Source organism: Salvelinus namaycush, chromosome 26 (genome assembly GCF_016432855.1).
Source record: "Salvelinus namaycush isolate Seneca chromosome 26, SaNama_1.0, whole genome shotgun sequence".
Lineage (NCBI taxonomy): Eukaryota > Metazoa > Chordata > Actinopteri > Salmoniformes > Salmonidae > Salvelinus > Salvelinus namaycush.
In genome coordinates, this window is record NC_052332.1 from 35326436 (window position 1) to 35345595 (window position 19160).

Consider the following 19160-nt stretch of genomic DNA (forward strand, 5'->3'; position numbering starts at 1 on the left):
AACAAACAGTGTGAAAACACCTACCTTAATATGATTCTCAATCAGAGGAGATGAAAACCACCTGCCTCTAATTGAGAACCATATCAGGTACCCAAAACCAACATAGAAACAGAAAACATAGACTGCCCACCCAAAACTCACGCCCTGACCAATAAACACATACCAAACAACAGAAAACAGGTCAGGAACGTGACACATAGCCAATCTGTAAATAGTCCATCCAACTACCTCATCACGATATTGTTATTTATTTTATTATTTTGCACCCCAGTATCGCTACTTGCACACTCAACTTCTGCATAACTATCACACCAGTGTTTAATTTGCCATATTGTAATAATTGCACCACTATGGCCTGTTTATTGCCTCACCCCCCTTATCCTACCTCATTTGCACACACTGTATATAGACTTTATTTTATTATTGACCATATGCTTGTTTCTTCCATGTGTAACTCTGTTGTTGTTTGTGTCGCACTGCTTTGCTTTATCTTGGCAGGTCGCAGTTGTAAATGAGAACTTGTTGTTAACTAGCCTACCTGGTTAAATAAAGGTGAAATTTAAAAAAATAAAACAATTCCCAATAGCCAAAAATTGATCATGTTAAATCAATCTATATTTATAAAGAAACACAACTTGTGTCATCTTCATTACTTTCGATTTCCACTTCCAACAACATGTGGGAGGAAACAGCGCAATACCCACTCTAAGTGAAGTCTATATTCAATAGCCTATATCCCCGGTACAGCCCCCGTCTCCCCTAATCTGCATCAGATGTGCTCAGCAATGTGCTGCTGTCAAACAACCATTAATACTGCGCGATTCTGGTTCTTCTCCTTTGTTTGATCCTGAATACTTTCTCACCTGCAGCAAACCACACCACTGTACAAATTGAATCTGACCGAGACCTCCATTTAATAAAATGTGTAGTGTGTTCACTTTACACCAGTCCAAACAAACCAAGCGGGCTAACACACCAGAGTTCGCAAAAACCGTTCCAAACCAATTCGGTGTGAAAGCCCCTTAGTGTTTTCCACAGAACTCAATGAGACATGGCAATAATTTCATGACATTTCGTGACCATAACAACAGATAAAGAACGCAAAGCTGAGTGAAGGACACATTATAATTGTGCTATGACTACCATTGCAGTTATGTGATTACATTGTTGTTTCTGTAATTTCCCCACAAACACAAGAATGTTATTTTGATAATGACCATGGCAAAGCATTAGCCTAATTCTGTCCCGATATAACAAAACATCTTTGCGGAAAAAACGAATTCATTAATTGCAATCTTTTCAGCAAAAGCTTAATAAAGAGCACAGTTGTGAGCTGCGGCTGCTTCTATCCTTTAGCAGCTGTTAGTGCTGATAGAACTGGGAACATGGAGGATGAGCCAGGTAGTTTCCAGTCTTTCACTCCGTGATCATCTTCACATACATACACTACCTGTCAAAAGTTTTAGAACACCTGCTCATTCAAGGGTTTTTCTTTATTTTTACTATTTTCTACATTATAGAATAATAGTGAAGACATCAAAACTATGAAATAACACATGAAATCATGTAGTAACCAAAAAAAGTGTTTTATATATTTCAGATTCTTCAAAGTAGCCACCCTTTGCCTTGATGACAGCTTTGCACTCTTGGCATTCTCTCAACCAGCTTCACCTGAAATGCTTTTCCAGCAGTCTTGAAGGAGTTCCCACATATGCTGAGCAGTTGTTGGCTGCTTTTCCTTCGCTCTGTGGTCCGACTCATCCCAAACCATCTCAATTTGGTTGAGGTTGGGTGATTTTGGAGGCCAGGTCATCTGATGCAGCACTGCATCACTCGCCTTCCTGGTGAAATAGCCCTTACACAGCCTGGAGGTGTGTTTTGGGTCATTGTCCTGTTGAACATTAGTCCCACTAAGCGCAAACCAGATGGGATGGCGTATCGCTGCAGAATGCTGTGCTAGCCATGCTGTTTTAATTTGTGGATTTCAAGGCACAGTTACTTTTAACAAGGCACACCTGTTAATTGAAATGCATTCCAGGTGACTAACTCATGAAGCTGGTTGAGAGGCTGTCAAGGCACAGGGTGGCTACTTTGAAGAATCTCAAATATAAAATTTGTTAGCTCATAGTTTTGTTGATGTCTTCACTAGTATTCTACAATGTAGAAAATAGCAAACCCTGGAATGAGTAGGAGTCCAAACTTTTGACTGGTAAGGTATAATCATCAACTACATAGTGTCAGCCTGGAAGTTGTAATTACACAAGACGTTAAAGCTTCATCCCTAGACACACCAAAACAAAATATCCACTGCATTTTCCCTCAGAGAAAAAAAAAACAATGGATAAAAGAGAACCTCTACTGGCAACTTCACCAAAACAGTTTAAAACAGCTAGCTCCCATAGAAAACAGTAGAAAACAGCTACAGTAGCTACCATATAAAACATAACAGCTAGCTCCCATATATACTTTTATTTTATTTAACTAGGCAAGTCAGTTAAGAACAAATTCTTATTTTACAAAATTCTTATTATTTGACTGCCTACCCCGGGACAAACCCTCCCCCTAACCCCGACGACGCTGGGCCAATTGTGCGCCGCCCTATGGGTCTCCAGATCACGGCCGGTATAAAACAGCTAGTTACCATATAAAAAACCCCAGTATAAAACAGTTAGTGATCATATAAAACGGTATAAAACAGTATAAAATAGTACATGAAGCAGAAACACCTTAGGGCCCCTCTAAAACAACACCACTACCTACATTCCTGTGCTGTGGGAATGAAGGCTTTTAGTTAAAGAGAACATATTAGCGCTCGCTTCTCCTGAATAGGTCAAGACTGAGGCAGCAGCTGAGGTAAAAGCAACCTAGATCTAGAACTAAGGCATGGATGAAGCTGATTCTGGGAGGTTAGATGCATGTATGATGAGTTCACTGACAACTGGCCTAGATGCTCAAGATTAAAGAGCCAAGCTTACAGGCGTGCAGCTCATCGTTTACATTCACGTCCCCAAACAACAAGCTCTAAGCCAGGCAATCTGTGTGTTTTCCTCTGAGCCAAAGGGCCATGTCCTAGTACAATCTCAGAAAATGTAGATGACCTTCAACAGCTCAGAGTTGATAAAAAACAGTGTCCTATAATGAGAGATTGATTGCGGCTCACATTTAGTGCCCCATGCCATGTCGGCTGAACATAATTTATGCTTTGCCACAGCCTATTGCACAGCTCTCACAAAACCTTGATTGCCCCGTTATCTCACAACAGAGCTAGTCTGCCTTCTTAACCTATGTATCATATTGTAAGTAGTAAGTAATGCAATGTTAACTCCGATTACATTCCAAAGTAAACATTAAAACAACATCCCAGAAAGCAGCTTCATGTTTTTGTGCCTGATAAGTGGAGCTAGTTTCCCACCTGAGGGGCCCTGAGGCAAATGAAGAAAATACATTTTTCCTTCCTTCCATGTTGCACATTCAATCTCTTCCCCATACAGACCCAGACAACAGATGGAAACAGCAGGAGAAATTACACACACACAGCACCAGTGTCGCGCCATATCGGATGTGCACGTGGGTGCAAGGCACTGGAAACTAGAGCAACAAAAGGCAGACACTTAAAAAGTTCAGATTGGGGGGGAAGAAAACAGTCCTCGCGTCAGCAGTTCTGCAGCACAGAGAACAGGCTACAGGCTTTAACAAAATCGGGGCTAAGATCCTTATTATCTTATAGACTAGAGGAAGGCATGTGAGTCTGCAGAAAAGCTCAGCCCCAGCTTAGACATATATAGGCCTAGTGCACCTAAACACAAGCTTAGGCTGATCATATTGTGCTGCCAGGGAAAAACAGTGTTTATTCCACAAGCAAATGGAGTAGCCAGCCTAATAGAAAAAGTAGCCAGCCAGGCTCCCCCGGGCTAGGGTGGTGGGTCCAGCCAACCAGAGTTAGTCTAGAATGTCATTGTATGCTGTAACATTAAGATTTCCCTTCACTGGAACTAAGGGGCCCAGACCGAACCATGAAAAACCACCGCAGACCATTATTCCTCCTCCAAACTTTAGTTGTCACTATGCATTTGAGCAGGTAGCATTCTCCTGGCATCCTCCAAACCCAGAGTCATCTGTCGGACTGCCAAATGGTGAAGCGTGATTCATCGCGCCAGAGAATGCGTTTCCGCTGCACCAGATACCAATATATTTGGGCTGCTACACTGCACATTATTACATTGTACACTTTGCCTGTGAACATCTGTTCTAAGCGTGTACACCAGTCCACTTGACGCTTGGTATTGCGCATGGTGATCTTAGGCTTGTGTGCGGCTGCTCGTCCATGGAAACCCATTTCATGAAGCTCCCAACAGTTATCATACTGACGTTGCTACCAGAGTCAGTTTGGAACTCGGTAGTGAGTGTTGCAACCGAAGACAGGCGATTTTCACGTGCTACAGCACTCAGCCGTCCCGTTCGGTGAGATTGTGTGGCCGACCACTTCGAGACTGAGCAGTTGTTGCTCCTAGATGTTTCCACTTCACAGTAACAGCACTTACAGCTGACAGGGGCAGCTCTAGCAGGGCAGAAATTTCACAAACGGACTTCTTGGAAAGGTGGCACCCTATGACGGTGCAAAGTTAAGTCACTGAGCTCTTCAGTAAGGCCATTCTACTGCAAATGTTTGTCTATGGAGATTGCATGGCTGTGTGCTCGAGTTTATACACCTGTCAGCAACGGGTATGGCTGAAGTTGCCGAATCCACTAATTTGAAAGGGTGTCCACATACATTTGGCCATGTAGTGTAGTTTCACTTGGTCTAATGCTAACTAGAGTTCACCCGAATCTGGGGAAGTAGATGAAGGGCAAATAAACAATTTATATGGGATGTGCAAATTCATGCTCTCTTCCTCAGTGTAAAGACATTTGACTGCCACCACAGCACACACACACACACACACACACACGTATCAAGAGGCGGGACAGACAGACTGTCAAACCAGCAGTGTTAAATGCAGACACATTGCACTTGGGGGGAAAAAACATCTTATAGTAGAAATAGATTGAAACAAACTGGCATTCTATTTTTGCTATATTATAGTGGCCACTAAAGATATAGATCAAGTGCACAAGGCTACATGTGTGCAAAAATAACGTTCACCGAGTAAAAAAACAAAACAATTTGACACGTGTTACTGTCACGTTGACACGTGTTACTGTCACGTTGACACGTGTTACTGTCACGTTGACACGTGTTACTGTCACGTTGACACGTGTTACTGTCACGTTGACACGTGTTACTGTCACGTGTTACTGTCAAGTTAAACAAAAAAAACAATATATTTGGGCTGCTACACTACACATTATTACATTGTACACTTTCTGCCTGTGGACATCTGTTCTACAATGTGCCAGCAAAAGTGAGAAAGAAGAAAATTGTGTGGTGTTCCTTTCACCTCTATAGTGGCATCCAGCTTAATCCCTGAATCCACTTGTTCAACAAGCAACGCCTAATTTTCACCTAATTCTGGTGGTCACACGGGGTGGCAGATAGCCTAGTGGTTAGAGCATTGGGCCAGTAAGGTTGCAAGATTGAATCCCCGATCTGACAAGGTAAAAATATTTCGTTCTGCCCCTGAACAAGGCAGTTAACCCACTGTTCCTAGGTCGTCATTGAAAATAAGAATTTGTTCATAACAGACTTGCCTAGTTAAAAAGAAAAAAATAATTAAATAAATTCACCCAATTCTCTCATTCTGAAAATTAACCACATACTGTAGAGGGAAAACATTAGTTAACAGCTCGTGGTTAGTTCATTAGCTAGTTAACATTTCAGATTGCCAGGGTCCAGTAAGCAACTAACGCATTAACTTGAGGAACAGCAAGGAGTCGTATACCAGTTAATACTATAGCGAATTGGTTAGGTTACTAATGTTAGCTAGTGTTACAACTAGAGGTCGACCGATTAATCGGAATGGCCGATTAATTAGGGCCGATTTCAAGCTTTCGTAACAATCGGAAATCTATTTTTGTGCGCCGGTTTGCCGTTTTTTTATTATTATTTTTTTTACACCTTTATCTAATCTTTATTTAGCTAGGCAAGTCAGTTAAGAACACATTCTTATATTCAATGACAGCCTAGGAACGTTCTGCATCGACAGATTTTTAACCTTGTCAGCTCGGGGGATCCAATCTTGCAACCTTACAGTTAACTAGTCCAATGCTCTAACACCTGATTACATTGCACTCCACGAGGAGCCTGCCTGTTACGCGAATGCAGTAAGCTAAGGTAAGTTGCTAGCTAGCATTAAACTTATCTTATAAAAAACAATCAATCAAATGACTGTCATTGCTCCAATGTGTACTTAACCATAAACATCAATGCCTTTCTTAAAATCAATACACAAGTATATATTTTTAAACCTGCATATTTAGCTAAAAGAAATCCAGGTTAGCAGGCAATATTAACCAGGTGAAATTGTGTCATTTCTCTTGCGTTCATTGCACGCAGAGTCAGGGTATATGCAACAGTTTGGGCCGCTTGGCTCTTTGCGAACTAATTTGCCAGAATTTTACGTAATTATGACATAACATTGAAGGTTGTGCAATGTAACAGGAATATTTAGACTCATGGATGCCACCCGTTAGATAAAATACGGAACGGAATAAACGTTTTGTTTTCGAGGTGATAGTTTCCAGATTAGTCAAAGGTATATGATTTAGAGAGAAATAGTCGACGCGTTATAATTCCTGTAATAACTTGCGGCTGAATTTGAAAGGGGTTCCTTTGTTATTTTACCGTTCATGTCTTCCATAGAGAATGTCTTGATCTACTTCAAATAAGGTCTGTGCCATGCAGACAAGCTCTGCTTTCTGCACTACAACCTAAAACTTCTTAACTGGGAATATTGAAGACCCATGAAAGCTGGTGGTTCGTTTTAACATATGTTCTCATGTTATTTGAGACTAAATTGATTTTATTTATGTATTATATTAAGTTAAAATAAAAGTGTTCATTGTTAATTCGGTATTGTTGCAATTATCATTATTACAAAAATGTGTGATATATATTTTTTAAATTATTATTATTTTATTAAATCGGCCGATTAATCGGTATCGGCTTTTTTTGTCCTCCAATAAATCGATATCGGCGTTGAAAAATCATAATCGGTCGACCTCTAGTTACAACATCATATGAGCTAACGTTCACTGTCTAACTTTATTAGCAAGCTAATTCACACCATAAACTCAATTATTTTATCAGATAAATTGGCTAACGTCGCTCAACATTTATCTGGCTAGCTAACGGAGAATTCAATCCAGATAGCAAGATACTTAATGCTAACTCTTGTTCCACCACACTTTCTCCCTCACCTCAAAAACTTTCCAAATGCCAATAGTTGTTCGGTTACAGCTCATGAAGTACGCTTCATCACCTTCTCACCCATGTCTCCGTGGTCAGGCTTCTCACCTACCTCTTCCTTATCGTTCAGTGGACACGCTGCTGTAACTGGGAAGCTGACTTTCCAAAACGCGCGTTGATGCTGTAACTAGTAAGTTGGTGGTCTCTTCTTTCTTCAGTCGGGTGCTGCGCTGCATTCTGTTACGTAAATGATTGGCTGAGCCTTGGATAAAGCAGCCAGTATTGCTCCAAACGTGCATCACTCGTTTGCTTACAGTAGTGATCCAACCCCTCCCCTTACTAAACTGTTCTCATCGGATCTACATGAATCACGTAGGTCACCTATTTTGGATTCAAAACGGCAAATTTCACCTAAAGGTGACTAGTTTGCATCCCTGGAGAGAGGGGGGGGGGGGGGGCAATATGCCCTTCATGTTACTGTAGGAGAGAGAAGGGGGAGCAGTATGCCCTTCATGTTACAGTAGACTGTCAGAGAGAGAACGGGGGAGCAGTATGCCCTTCATGTTACAGTAGACTATGTCAGAGAGAGAACGGGGGAGCAGTATACCCTTCATGTTACAGTAGACTATGTCAGAGAGAGAACGGGGGAGCAGTATGCCCTTCATGTTACAGTAGACTATGTCAGAGAGAGAACGGGGGAGCAGTATGCCCTTCATGTTACAGTAGACTATGTCAAAGAGAGAACGGGGGAGCAGTATGCCCTTCATGTTACAGTAGACTATGTCAAAGAGAGAACGGGGGAGCAGTATGCCCTTCATGTTACAGTAGACTATGTCAGAGAGAGAACGGGGAGCAGTATACCCTTCATGTTACAGTAGACTATGTCAGAGAGAGAACGGGGGAGCAGTATACCCTTCATGTTACAGTAGACTATGTCAGAGAGAGAACGGGGGAGCAGTATGCCCTTCATGTTACAGTAGACTATGTCAAAGAGAGAACGGGGGAGCAGTATGCCCTTCATGTTACAGTAGACTATGTCAGAGAGAGAACGGGGAGCAGTATGTGAGCACTGACACAGATCTACTGCAACAGCAAGCTCAAATCAGTCTTTCCCAGAAGACAGAAATACATGCAGTTCAGAAAAATGTATCGGAAGATTGGATAGAACATTCCAGCGTGCAATGTAATAAGAAAATAAATCAGATGTCCATGTGAGATGGGTGTGTTCCAGGGCGTAGGGACTCTGGTGCAACCGAAGGTCTCAGGCTCCACGCCAGCCAGAGCAGTGGAATTACATAATGAGAGAAGGAAAGTGTCTATGGAGCAGAGGCTTGGACTGCTGCCTGCCACATCTCTCCTCCACGTTTCATCAGCCTTTCCTCTCCATGACAACTCCACCTTTGTCAGCTCTCCAGTGAAACAACAGACAGGGAAGCAAAAACAAGTCAGTCATTTTTGTCACCGCTCTTGACATTTGAGCCCAATTTTTTCTCCCTCCAACAGCAATGTAATTCAAACAGCTTGCTTGCCTGGATGAGATCACACTTCGGCTGACAGAAGGAAAAGAAGCGAGTGAAATAAATAGCAGTGTGTGTGTCATATGCAAGCATTGAGATGAGCAAAATCAGTTATTCATTCTGTTTGAGCAAGTTAGAAAAAACAATTTTTGAAAAACGATTTAACTGAGACGAAATGCCAATTCTGGCCTTGACCATGTCTGGGATTGAGCATTTCTTCCAGGGCTGTGTGATGCAGTGACCCCTGTCTGCTTGCCGCTGTTGTTTTCTCTGTCTGCAAACACTGCGCAGTAAACACATTGACGCAATATCACAACCTGGAATGGAACAAGTACACAGGCTGCACAATCAAATGATTTAATTAAATTCCACTAAGAGGAGCAATTGCTATATAATTGTAAAACAGTGCATGACAATCTCGTCAGTTTTTGCTTCATTTAAAGTGAACAATTCTGGAGTGCAGGGCTCAGCCACATCTGCTTTCTGCAACTAATACCCATCAAGACACTGGTGCCTGACATCATTAGGGATGTAAACAGTGTCCCGGCCACTGGAGTTTAGCTGCTTGTTAAGAAACATACCTACTGGACATCTACGCATGACAACTTTTAAATGGAGAATCCATTTACTGGCATGATTAGAAAAAAATGTAGGCATGACATGCCAACTCAAAACTCTGAACCTACACATCCATGCATAACTGACCAAAATATGAAAAACAAGCATTGTACTGTTGAATTCTGTAAAGTGTGTGGGGAAGAGGTGACCAAATTGTTGACTACCTGCTAAATCATGGCCGCCACGGCAAAAGAACAGTAAAATGTTTCCCTTTGCCAAGATATAATCCATCCACCTGACAGGTGTGGCATCTTGAAGCTGATTAAACAGCATGATCATTATACAGGTGCGCCTTGTGCTGGGGATAATAAAAGCCCACGAAAATGTGCAGTTTTATCATGCAACACAATGCCACAAATGTCTGAGGTATTGAGGGAGCGTGCAATTGGCATGCTGACTGCAGGAATGTACAACAGAGCTGTTGCCAGAGAATTTAAATGTTCATTTCTGTACCATAAGCTGCCTCCAACCGAAGAATTTCTTCAGAAACTTTCAGAAGCCACCTCAGAGCAGCTCATCTACATGCTCGTCATCCTCACCAGGATCTGGACCTGAATGCAGCTCCGCGTCATAACCTGCTTCAACGGGCAAACGCTTACCTTTATGCACACGCTGGAGAAGTGTGCTCTTCACGGATTAATCCCAGTTTCAATAGTACCAGGGGCATGGAAGACAGCGTGTATGGCGTCGTGTGGGTGCATTTTATCGATAGCAATTAGAATGCACAGAGATACCGTGACGAGATCCTGTGGCCCGTTGTCGTGCCATTCATCCGCCGCAATCACCTCACGTTTCACCATGATATAGCACAGCCCCATGTCGCAACGATCTGTACACAATTCTCGGAAGCTTAAAAATGTCCCAGTTCTTCCATGACCTGCATACTCAGACAGGTCACCCACTGAGCATGTTAGGGATGCTCTGGATCTACGTGTACGACAGTGTGTTCCATATCCCGCCAATATCCAGCAACTTCACCCAGCCATTAAAGAGGAGTGAGATAACATTCCACAATCAACAGCCTGATCAACTCATGCTGCATGAGGCAAATGGTGGTCACACCAGATACTGACTGGCTTTCTGATCCACAACACCACCAACACCACCACCACAACACACACCCCAGGAAGAAGTGCTGCTGCCTTGGCAGGAACTAATGGGGGCCCTTAATAAAAACAAAATATTATAAGTACAGATACAGGGCTGCAAATCAATAGAATGACTGACTGCACCTAAGACCCAAAGTCACAAAAATGGACAGCAGTCAGCTTCACATCCATAAGGAAATACTGTCTAGTCCTGCTGGAAGAGACCTGGCCTACAATCTCTGACTCAACACTTACGTGAATGCTTCTCATCAATTCTTCATGTTCAGAACAAGACATGCACCATCCCTGACTGATGAAAGGAATCTAAAACTACATCAGTCATTGTGACAGGTCCATACTGTGGTGCATGACATCAGTGAAAACCTGGACTGTACCAAAAGCAAACCTGGAGAGCAGATCAAGGCTGGGCGAAATCAGTTGATAGCAATAGAACATGGGACTGGAGACACACACATCTAATATTTGTGTGTAGAATAGATAGCTTGGTGTAAACTGTAATATTATAAAATACTGAAATCCCACAGTAAACGTATCACTCAACCCTACTGTAGACTAGGACCATCATGCCAATCTCACCTGGGGAAAAAAATAAAAATCACATAGCAGCAGACTTCCCATTGTATCACAGCTGACTGAAAATGAAAGGTATGGCAGTCTGATACACATGCAGTGGTATACCATTCCCGCAGGTGTGTGTGTGTGTGTGTGTGTGTGTGTCAACGTTTACAAAGTCAATATGCATGTAGACTAATTCACATAGGCTGAATGGAGATTTGCTTATCTGGATCCATGTGATTATAAATGCAGGCTTAATGATAACACTAAGAGTGGAGGCCACCTACAGTGGTAGAGCTGCATGGCTCATTCCCACCAGATTATGGGATCATACACAGATTAACATTATAGCCTACTCAGCATTATTCCAGTCATTTTTGCTGCTGGCCTGGCCGGGCATTTATCATGATGCTAACAGGTGAATTTTAGACCTCACTGGTTTGTCAGATCAGTGGATTTGACATGCTGGTAAATACCTGTCGTTGTGATTGGCATTTAATAAGCCTTACAGCGTGACAAATGTACACTGGTATTGAGAGAGTATGCATTGAACAATTTGTGTTTATGAGGATTCTTGTTCAAATTAAAGTTGTTGCAACCCCGAGTGTCAGCTGGCAATGGCCAATTGAGTAAAACAGCCCATCTAGCCTAACTTCTCTAGGGTAGGGGGCAGCATTCGGAATTTTGGATGAAATGCATGCCCAAATTAAACTGCCTGCTTCTCGGGCCCAGAAGATATGATATGCATATAACTGGTAGATTTGGATAGAAAACACTCTAGTTTCCAAAACAGTTAAAATAGTGTCTGAGTATAACAGAACTGATTTGGCAGGCAAAAACCTGAGAAAAAGCCATTCAAGAAGTAGTTTTTTTGGTAGTTCTTGTAGTTTTCTTGGTGGTTTTTGTAGTTTTCTATTCAATGCCATTACAGTATCCATTGACTTAGGACTCAAATTGCAGTTTCTATGCCTTCCACTAGATGTCAACAGTCTTTAGAAATTGTTTCAGGCTTGTATTCTGAAAAATGGAGAAGTAAGAGCAGTCTGAATCAGTGGACCGTAAAGTGTCACAGAGCTTTTTCATGCACGAGACCGAGAGAGTGCGTTTCTTGTTTACCTTTTAAATTGACGACGTTATTGTCCGGTTGAAATATTATCGATTATTTAGGCTAAAAACAACCTGAGGATTGAATATAAACATCGTTTGACATGTTTCTATGAACTTTACGGATACAATTTGGATTTTGCCTTCCTGTTTTGACTGCGTTTGAGCCTGTGGATTACTGAAGAAAACTGAGGTTTTTGGATATAAAGAGACTTTATCGAACAAAAGGAACATTTATTGAGTAAATTAATGTCTGCTGAGTGCAACCATATGAAGATCATCAAAGGTAAGGGATTAATTTTATCTCCATTTCTGACTTGTGTAACTGTTCTACTTGGCTGGTTACTGTTTGTAATGATTTGTCTAGTGGGCTATGTTCTCAAATAATCGTACGGTATGCTTTCGCCGTAAAGCATTTTTTAAATCTGACACCGTGGTTGGATTCACAAGAACTTAGGTTTAAAGATTATGTAAAATACACTGCTCAAAAAAATAAAGGGAACACTTAAACAACACAATGTAACTCCAAGTCAATCACACTTCTGTGAAATCAAACTGTCCACTTAGGAAGCAACACTGATTGACAATAAATTTCACATGCTGTTGTGCAAATGGAATAGACAACAGGTGGAAATTATAGGTAATTAGCAAGACACCCCCAATAAAGGAGTGGTTCTGCAGGTGGTGACCACAGACCACTTCTCAGTTCCTATGCTTCCTGGCTGATGTTTTGGTCACTTTTGAATGCTGGCGGTGCTCTCACTCTAGTGGTAGCATGAGACGGAGTCTACAACCCACACAAGTGGCTCAGGTAGTGCAGTTCATCCAGGATGGCACATCAATGCGAGCTGTGGCAAAAAGGTTTGCTGTGTCTGTCAGCGTAGTGTCCAGAGCATGGAGGCGCTACCAGGAGACGGGCCAGTACATCAGGAGACGTGGAGGAGGCCGTAGGAGGGCAACAACCCAGCAGCAGGACCGCTACCTCCGCCTTTGTGCAAGGAGGAGCAGGAGGAGCACTGCCAGAGCCCTGCCAAATGACCTCCAGCAGGCCACAAATGTGCATGTGTCTGCTCAAACGGTCAGAAACAGACTCCATGAGGGTGGTATGAGGGCCCGACGTCCACAGGTGGGGGTTGTGCTTACAGCCCAACACCGTGCAGGACGTTTGGCATTTGCCAGAGTACACCAAGATTGGCAAATTCGCCACTGGCGCCCTGTGCTCTTTACAGATGAAAGCAGGTTCACACTGAGCACATGTGACAGAAGTGACAGTCTGGAGACGCCGTGGAGAACGTTCTGCTGCCTGCAACATCCTCCAGCATGACCGGTTTGGCGGTGGGTCAGTCATGGTGTGGGGTGGCATTTCTTTGTGGGGCCGCACAGCCCTCCATGTGCTCGCCAGAGGTAGCCTGACTGCCATTAGGTACCGAGATGAGATCCTCAGACCCCTTGTGAGACCATATGCTGGTGCGGTTGGCCCTGGGTTCCTCCTAATGCAAGACAATGCTAGACCTCATGTGGCTGGAGTGTGTCAGCAGTTCCTGCAAGAGGAAGGCATTGATGCTATGGACTGGCCCGCCCGTTCCCCAGACCTGAATCCAATTGAGCACATCTGGGACATCATGTCTCGCTCCATCCACCAACGCCACGTTGCACCACAGACTGTCCAGGAGTTGGCGGATGCTTTAGTCCAGGTCTGGGAGGAGATCCCTCAGGAGACCATCCGCCACCTCATCAGGAGCATGCCCAGGCGTTGTAGGGAGGTCATACAGGCACGTGGAGGCCACACACACTACTGAGCCTCATTTTGACTTGTTTTAAGGACATTACATCAAAGTTGGATCAGCCTGTAGTGTGGTTTTCCACTTTTAATTTTGAGTGTGACTCCAAATCCAGACCTCCATGGGTTGATAAATTTGATTTCCATTGATAATTTTTGTGTGATTTTGTTGTCAGCACATTCAACTATGTAAAGAAAAAAGTATTTAATAAGAATATTTCATTCATTCAGATCTAGGATGTGTTATTTTAGTGTTCCCTTTATTTTTTTGAGCAGTGTATGTTTTGTTTTCTGAATTTCGCTAACGTCTCACGTACCCAAGAGAGGCTAACTACTGTGCTAAGGGCGCTAACCGCAGGGTTTTGCTAATTTGACACGCACTGAAACATGGTGGCTCACGTGTCAGAGGCTCTTTACTGTCAGCAATGCTGTACACATCAATTGTGACAACAACGTGGACACCAGCCAAATCTAAATTGGCGTAGATTGGTTGGTGAGAATCTCTCCTAATGGAATCAATATGGACCTGCATGACATTGTCGGGTCAAAGCGGACTAATCAGAAGACGGGCACAAACACTGCTGCATTAAAGGACGACTCCTACTGCCAACAAACTTCTTCAACTCTGGTCTCCACAGAGCAATAAGTGACTCATTAGTACAAAACAGTGGCACATTCTTATAGCATTTAGACACTGTCTATGTCATGATATAATAAACTGCATTCCGAACATGCGAGCAGACAGCGAGTCTGCATCTTTCTATCACTTAACTACTCTCAGTAAATCCTAATTCCATTTCAACCAGTCAAAAGGATTCAGTAGAATAAACATAAGGAGCTGAGCTACGCCAAACAAATGACATTAGTGTGGTCTACAATAGTAACAAGGACACCTGGATAATCATTAGCGTAAAACCATAGATCAACAGAGTAATCCCAGTCATTACAGAAAATCAGCTAGTTGTCTCCTCGCAAGCACAGACGAACACGTAATTAACCAGGGCCGGTTTCCTGATAAAACTTTGGCTCTCATGTGTTTTAACAATACATCTTCCCTATAAAAAACGGACGAAGATGTAACATGCGTTTCCCAGAACAGCACGCAGAGAGAACGATCGCTAAGTGCGTCGTTGAAGCATGTTTCGATACCGACAGGATGGAAAGAAGGGGAGCGCTGCTCTCAGATTCCCCTTCTCCATTCAAATCTTCCCTTAACATCATTTCACAATACTGACGACAGACCAATTCCTAGAGAGATATTAGGCCTACCACCTAAGGCTGCGAATATTGTGGCGGCTTATCCTAGAAAAAAAGCACAAAACCACAGATTTGCCACATCATTGTGCACGTTAGGCTACAGATTAAATATACGGAGTCAAATTACAGACAGCATACTTGACTATATAATGTACTTCCATGATTTATATTTTAATGCAGTTCTCAGGTTTCATTTGAAGCATATTTTTATACGTTGCTTATTTGTATCAACTGCAAAGACATTGGCAACTTTGTATTTGTAGTCAACTATATTCTGAAGTTATCGGTGGTCACAGAGAGATGGATAAACCATGTGATTCTATGTTTATCTGATATTCTGTGTATAAAGTGATGCAAGAGGGCAAAAAAAACCATCTAATGACGCACTTAGCTGTTCTACGAGTGGTCTAAGGCAGGTGTTCGATTACGAGTGTTTTCAAGCACAACGTTAATAACGATGGTTTTGGGAAACAGCTCGGAGATTTAACAATGCTTCTATGAAGGTTCTAAGGGTGAACTTAGCCTTAAGATGCTTTTGGGAAACCGGTCCCTGGACTTTGAATACAGTATGTCTGACTTGGAGGGTTTTACAAGGGATGGAGGCTTAGGAATACATCTAACGAAAGGGTAAACTTGCACGTCACTGTGCCTTACTTTAGAGCAGTTTGACAGATCTCTATCATCATCTGTCACTATCTGAATTTAAACCCCATACATTTCCAGATCACATGCACCTTATTAATGAAGTCAAGCGGCTCGTCCTGCCAAGAGATAAGAGGCCAGCTGCCGATGTATCCCACTGTGAATGAGAAGGAGTTGATACTTGGGCGAGTTTAACACAAATGTTGACAGAGGCAAAGTGTGTTGACAGAGAGGCAAAGTGTGTTGACAGAGAGTCAAAGTGACAGCTTGCTCAGTGTTGGTTCCAGCCGAGAGGGTGACTGGGCGGCTAGGCAGAACTTGGCAGTGCCCCTGGCGAAGAAAATTGTTATGCAGTCCCCAGATTTGGCACGCTCCTTCCAGAGATGAATTACTCTTTCCTCCACGTCGAACAGAATGAGCGCTGAAGGGGAGAGAGACGCTGGCTGGCTGACTGGCACTACAGGGACGAGGACCAGTGACAGGCAGGCAAAGGCATTACGTGGCTCGGTCCCTTCACTTCTGGCTACCCAACAACCCACAGCCAGGAACAGTTTTGAGATTAAGGGGAAATGATTAGACCAAAAGGTGAGTTCAAAACAATTCACCTGACAGGACTGAATCCAAACTTTACACTTGACTTTATGTGCATTTTCCATTTACTGTACTTTGCCGCATTTGGTGAAAACAAAATCTGAAAACACTCTGGAGACATTCAGTAATATAAGAATATTCCTGGAAAATATGGGTTAGGTACACCTTAAGACAAAAAAATGACAAGGGTTTGAGTGAGAAGACTAACTGGTGTCTCCAAGTGGCTACACATCTCTCCCAAGTGTGCCCAGTTCCTAAGTCATTTCAATGCACTTTTATGACTCAAAGAAGAATCTTTAACTATAAGGTGTTTTTTTAAGTTCTCCTAGCTGTGCTGTTGAGGAACTAGAGCAAGCACACTTTCAGTTGTTTTGTTTGGAACTCAGCCCTGCATCCCCGCCCTCACACAATTACTGTTGTTGTTTACGCAATCCAAAAACAGCCCATTATAAATCAATCTGGGTCAGGTGGGCATCATTTGAAAGCTTGTTCTATTGCCAACATTTCTAGATAAGTTATAACGTACGGTCTTACAGTGTTAGGCTATCACAGGGCAATTCAAGGAAACCAATCATAATTTGTGTGCATACAAAAGGGGTCATGCATGTATTCAGGTGCGTGCTCCACATCGAATTTCCTCCACAATAGTCAAACATGTTCAGAATAACACCGGGTTTGACTCCATGTCATCTTTTAACTGTACATCAAACAGGCTCATTCTGTTCAGAAGAACACAGGGTATGACACCATGTCATCTGGTAACTGTACGTCATAGTGATCATAAACTCTGACACTGTATATGACATGAATTTTATGATATGGAAATGTGAAGTGCACGTTTGGACTCATGGGTGTTTGGCTTGGTTGTATGACAGAGGTATTTATTATAACCCTCAACGTCTCATCCTTCAAAATACATCCTCTTAATTTACAGCGATTGGGGACATTGCCCTTTGTAGGGACAAAATGGCACTTATCGTAAGAGTAGGGGTGTTAACCCCGGTGTCCTAGCTAAATTACCAATCTGGCCCTCATACCATCATGGCCACCTAATCATCCCCAGCTTCCAATAGGCTCATTCATCTCCCCGTAACTATTCCCCAGGTCATAAATGAGAATGTGTTCAGTCAACTTACCTGGTAAAATGTGTAAATGTGTTTTTTATACAGTATTTCCCCTCACTCAAAAAAATTGCTTTAGTGTCCCAATTAGCAGGGGGTATTGGGGCAAGTTCTTGTCGTGGGAGGTGCACAAGTTCAGAATGGCTGTCAGTCAAAACTCATACAGCGCAGAGCCTGAGCTCTGACGTCATGTATAGCATGTTACTGAACAGCCACTGGGTTCCAATTTAGATGTTTAGCAGGGTCCAAATTAGCAATTTTCAACCCGCATACAGGTACGAGTGTAAAGGGTAACGTTAGGCAGTTAAGTTAGTGGCCATTTAATTTAGTGGCGTTAAGGTCAGTTGTTTTGGTAGGAAACGTGCTGCCAGAATGTATAGAATCGAGTTAGGCAGCGGTTAGTAGGCCACTAAATATTTAATGGCAGTGTGCTGACAAATATATACAGAACAAAAATATTTTAAAAACACAACATGTCAAGTGTTGGTCCCATGTTTCATGAACCTAAATTAAATATCCCAGAAATGTTCCATACGCGCAAAAAGCTTATTTCTGAAATGTGCAGAAATTTGTTTACATCACTGTTAATGAGCATTTCTCCTTTGCCAAGATAATCCATCCACTTGACAGGTGTGGCATATCAAGAAGCCGATAACAGCATGATCATTATACAGTTGCACCTTGTGCTTGGGAATATAAAAGGCCACAAAAATTTGTGACAACACAATGCCACAGATGTCTCAAGTTGAGGGAGCGTGCAATTGGCATGTTAAATGCAGTAATGTCCACCAGAGCTGTTTCCAGATCATTTCATGTTCATTTCTCTACCACATTGTTTTAGAGAAATTGGCAGTACTTCCAACCAGCTTCACAACCATGTGTAACCACGCCAGCCCAGGACCTCCACATCCGTTTTCTTCACCTGCGGGATCGTCTGAGACAAGCCACCCGGCCAGCTGATGGAACTAAGGAGTATTTGTCTGTGGGGGAAAAACTCATTCTGATTGGCTGGACCTGGCTCCCCAGTGGGTGGGCCTATGCCCTCCCAGGCCCACCCATGGCTGCGTCTCTTCCCAGTCATGTAAAATCCATTGATTAGGGCCTAATGAATTGATTTCAATTGACTGATTTCCTTAAATGAACTGTAACTCAGTAAAATCGTTTAAATTGTTGCATGTTGCGTTTATATTTTTGTTCAGTATATTTTAGACTACAGAGCCAAATGACGGGACATGAGAGTTGATATTATTACTGTTACTATTTATTAATACTATTTATTTAAGCTGCTATACAGAGTCACTTTACTAGTCTTCATTCATTTTGATTAATCTTTCATACTGCTATTACCACTACTTTTTATTTTTTGGACTTTGAGATGGCATTTGATTCTTGATGTTACTGCATTGAGGAAAATTAGCAAGCATTTCACTGTACCGTGTGCACGTGACCAATAAACTTTGATTTGAGTAAGTCTATGTCATCTTAAGTTACTTATTTTGTGCAATCATGGACCAAGTAGAA